The 5,284-nt window shown below is 38.9% G+C and overlaps 1 protein-coding gene across 1 annotated transcript in view; it reads left to right on the top strand.

The window, feature by feature from the left end:
* LOC106878295 (b(0,+)-type amino acid transporter 1) overlaps positions 1-5,284 on the top strand; it is a 78,595-nt gene that overhangs the window by 504 nt on the left and 72,807 nt on the right. The gene's annotated exons all lie outside the window — the stretch shown is intronic.

The raw sequence follows: 5,284 nt of genomic DNA on the forward strand, positions 1-5,284 counted from the left end.
TATATTGGAAGGTTTGGAGGTGATGTACAGAAATTATATTATAGAAAAAAATTAAGGTACTCAGAAATCTGGATGTTTGTACATTTACAGATTTTTATTAATGTCACATGTTTTATAAATTAAATAAAGCGCTTTTCACCTAATCGTGTAGGATTTTCAAATTGTTTTTATATATATATATATAACTCACACACATGCACACACACACACACACACACACACACACACACACACATAAACAGCAACACACATGCATGCATGCATGCAGACAAACTATCACACACACATGTGTAGAAATAAAAATGGAGCTTCTACATGGTCACTAAATATGTTAAAAAAAAGCAGCCAAACCTCCCTCTAATGTAGTCCTAGATACGTTATTCCTGAGAGCAACTCTTTCAATTACAGATCTGATCGATCAGTACTGACCTAGGGTTGTATAATTACAGATACACTCAGATATAGGGGTAGATGGACCGTGAACGAAAGTACCCTATGACAGTGTTCTGCATGTTAAATACTGTTACAGCTGTCTCACACAAGTGTAAAATTGAGAATAACAAAACTTTGACTGAGTAAGATTACCCCTCACTTCTTCTCTCTACCTAATGTCAAAGATATGTAGTACATTTCTGTAATAATCTGAGTCCAGACTGAAAATTTTCTTAATTGGATAAAAAAAATACCAGCCTAGGTTCAAACTGAGGCAGGCACCTGCTTTGAAAAATCTGTTTTTTACTGATTTTATTTTTATGAAAATTTCTCTAATTGAAAAAAAATTCATCCCATGTTTAAATTGAGGTAGAGAACTTCAATGTAAGTTCCTCGTTTATGAAAATTTTTCAAATTGATTAAAAAAACCCAGGTTTTCAAACTGAAATAGAGACCTGCTATAATAGATTTACAGATCTGTTCAGTGGCTGTGTGGTAAAGTAGCTTGCTTACCAACCACATGGTTCCAGGTTCAGTCCCCACTGCGTGGCACCTTGGGCAAGTGTCTTCTGCAATAGCCTCAGGCCGACAAAAGCCTTGTGAGTGGATTTGGTAGACGGAAACTGAAAGAAGCCTGTTGTATATATGTATATATATATGTGTGTGTTTGTTTGTCTTTGTTTGTCCCCCCACCATTGCTTGACAGCCGATACTGGTGTGTTTATGTCCCCGTAACTTAGCGGTTTGGCAAAATAGACCAATAGAACAAGTACTAGGCTTACAAAGAATACGTCCCGGGGTCGATTTGCTCGACTAAAGGCGGTGCTCCAGCATGGCCACAGTCAAATGACTGAAACAAGTAAAAGAGTAAAAGAAAGAGTAATGAAAATTTCCTTTATTTATAAAAATTCATCCCATGTTTAACTCGAGGCAAAGATTTTCCTAACTGGAAGAAATTCAGTCCAGGTTTAAATTGAGACGGAGAACTGTCAGGAAAGATTCGTAATCTTTTTTAAAGAAACTTATCCTAATTAGATAAATAAACTGGTCCTGGATAAAAAAAATTATGGCAGGGATTGCTATGCATGATTCAGTATTTGTTTATGAAAGTTTTTCTTATTGGAAACCCCACCCCAGCCCAGGTTCAAACTGTGACAAAAACTCCTAGACAAGACTAGACTTTTGCTTATGAAAATATTTTTAATTGATAAAAAATCCTGTACCGGTTAAAATTGAGATTGAGACTGGCTATGAAAGGTCCAGTTTTTGTTTATGAAAATTTTCCTAATGAGGGATAAACCCAATTTGGGTTCAGACCAAGGTAGGGACCTGCTACAGATACTCTTAGTTAATTAGTTTTTCAATTCAATATATTATGTACATGTAATACTACTGTATGGGAGCCTATAGACTAACATAGTCATGTTAACACAGATTCATGCATAAATACCTATGAAGATAGATACCCATACACATACAGACATAAACACACATACATAGATACTTTGAGACACAGATATTTTCACACATATACATACATATGTACATATATACAAACATACTCAATTTCAAGAAGTTCCATTAGCACATTTTTAGTCCTGCTAGGGACTTACAATCCTCCACACAAATGTGGCAATAGCAGTCATCTCGTGCTGACGGCTTCCAAAGCTGACATATGCCTTAGAGTGGCTGGCAACATGCAACATGTATCCAGTACAATCTGTCACACGATCAAGCCATCAAAGACTAGACCAGCAACCCCTGCCAAGCCTGCTTGGAAGGAAAGGAGAGTGGTTATTGTTGGATGCCTTGTAGGACACACACACACACACACACACTCAAGATATCCCTTCTAAAACAGGTATGGGTTATTAATGACCTGTAGGAACACTGCATTTCATTATGCAACCCTAATATACTACAAAGTATATTAAACGTTTTGTTGTTAAGTCAATACTGTGCTTGACTGTGGAGGCGCAATGGCCCAGTGGTTAGGGCAGTGGACTCGCGGTCATAGGATCACGGTTTCGATTCCCAGACCGGGCGTTGTGAGTGTTTATTGAGCGAAAACACCTAAAAGCTCCACGAGGCTCCGGCAGGGGATGGTGGCGAACCCTGCTGTACTCTTTCACCACAACTTTCCCTCACTCTTACTTCCTGTTTCTGTTGTGCCTGTACTTCAAAGGGTCAGCCTTGTCACACTGTGTCACACTGAATATCCCCGAGAACTACGTTAAGGGTTACACGTGTCTGTGGAGTGCTCAGCCACTTGCATGTTAATTTCATGAGCAGGCTGTTCCATTGATCAGATCAACTGGAACCCTCGACGTTGTAAGCGACAGAGTGCCAACACACTGTGTTTCACTGTAAAGGATAAGTGACAAGAAAGGCATCTAGCCTGTAAAACAATACCTCAGTTATGTATTTACTAGCATGGAAAACAGACATACGAACAAATGAATGAATGAACAATGATACCAAGATACACATACACACAATAAATACCAGCTCATACACAGAGGCTTATGAAGATGAATTTTCCAGTTGTTTGATCAACAAATCTATCCTCCTCCTCCTCCTCTTCCCACCACTCTGCTCATCACTCTTTTGAATATAGGCCACCATCAACAATATCTGACTTTCCAAGGTTCATCTGTCTCTGAGCAATCCTTTACTAACGGCTGCCAGTTGTTTTTTTTTTTCAACTTAGAATACTAGATTAAGCTGATGTGCTTCAAAAGGACACAGCTTGTGATATAACCCATCGACATTATATATACGCACATTATATATACACACATTATATATACACACGCTCATAATGGACAGTGAGAATGAGTGCTCAACACTGCAATAGTGGATAAATGCTCTTTATCTATGGCTTTACAAGACAACTGGTTCACAATTGTTCAAGTATCGCCACATGGAAGTCCTCGTGTATCCTCATCAAAAATTGAGACAAGTACCAACACTTCTATGTGACATGCTTGAACAATTGTGATGATTGCTTCACATGAAACCATTGGTTGCCTTGTTAACCCACAAAGTGTGTGTGTGTGTGTAACTTTGTCTGATGATAAAACAGTTACTTTTGTGAATTCTTTGCATGCATCACTTATGATTTTATTTTGTGACTTTTTGCCAAGCCATACTTTACTGATCAATCTGTATTGGTAAAAGTCTCCGTTTTCTGTTGGTAGTTGTTTTAATTCTTTTGGAGCATATTCTTCTCCTAACAAAGATAAAAAAAAATATACACGGTGCAGTGAATAAATTGTTATCTAATTTATGCAAAAAATGAAAATAACACCGACATCTCATTTTAACATATATTAACGAAAATTACATAAAAATATCTTGAAATACTAAAGAGTAAATTTATTCAATAAAATCGCCATTGGCTTCAACCACGGCCTTCAGACGACTTCGGAGTTTCCTGCAACTCTTCTGAACAGTTTCCTTGTTTAAATTGGTGAATGCTGCCATAATTCTTGCCTTCATTTCATCTTTGGTGTTACAAGGTGCTTTGTTGGTCTCTCAGTCAACTGTGCCCCACACAATAATTAAGGGAAATTGCAGTCTGGAGAGTAAGGTGGCCAGATGTTAGGGGTGATGTGGTCACAGAAATTTTCTGACAGCCATGACTAGGTTCTCCTGCTTGTGTGGCATGGTGCAGAGTCCTGTTGCCAGAAATATGGTCTTCCAGCAGTCAGTCTCTTGACCCAGGGCAGCACTACCTCCTCCAGGCACTTGATGTAGGCCTCCATGTTGAGTCTGAGGCCGTATGGGAAGATGAATGGAAGCATAACATTGCCATCACTAGTGATCACTCCAAACACCATGATGTTGACTGGATGTTTGATTTTTATCACTCTCGGTACATGTTTTGGGAACACAGCAAGCCAATGGTTGTTCTGTGTGTTCACCATCTGATCTTGACAAATTTTTCTGGTCTGAGAAAACCAAAGCATGTTCGGTTGGAGGGAATGCTTGAGTTTGTTCAAAAGCTTCATAGCATGGTTTTTTCCTCTTGTTCTTGATGGCTTGGGATAAAAATTGGCCCTTTCTCATCTTGTATGAGGAATACCAAATGTCTTCATGCACTATCTGCCTGATAAGAAACTCACACACTCCTGTGTCCCAGATGATGGACCTGGTTGACTTAGAGGGATCATTGTCAATCATTGCCTAGACCTCACAAAGAAATTCAGGAGTTCTTTTCTTATAAGAACGATCAGAGTGAGTTTTCTGAGCTGCTGTACCTTCGTAATCACCATTGGACTCATCCAACTCTTTCCAAATCTTCTGTACTCTCCTCAAATTATCACCCAAACACTCTGAAATGTTCATATCGGAGCTTCCAGTGTGAATACCAAGCAGTAGAGCATATTGTTTGCAAATTTCTGGCAGAGTGAATTGCATCATGATGCTGTTTTTCTCACAGGCAGTACCCAACTGACCCTACCATACTGTGTAGTCCACAAAATCAAAAAGAAACAATGCACATGCATGAAATTAAAAACATAAAATGGCAACAATTTATCCATCACACCCTGTATATTTAGCACTGGTATGACTGATTGAGAAGCTTACTGTACAACCATCTGGTTACTGGTTCAATTGTCTTCTACTATAGCCCCAGATTGACCAATGTTTGTGAGTGAATTTGGAAAACAGAAAGTGTGAGAAAGCTCAAAGTATATTAACGTCATTTAACGTCCGCTTTCCATGCTAGCACGGGTTGGACGATTTGACTGAGGACTGGTGAAACCAGATGGCTACATCAGGCTCCAATCTGATTTGGCAGAGTTTCTACAGCTGGATGCCCTTCCTAATGCCAACCACTCATATA

Source organism: Octopus bimaculoides, chromosome 17 (assembly GCF_001194135.2).
Source record: "Octopus bimaculoides isolate UCB-OBI-ISO-001 chromosome 17, ASM119413v2, whole genome shotgun sequence".
Lineage (NCBI taxonomy): Eukaryota > Metazoa > Mollusca > Cephalopoda > Octopoda > Octopodidae > Octopus > Octopus bimaculoides.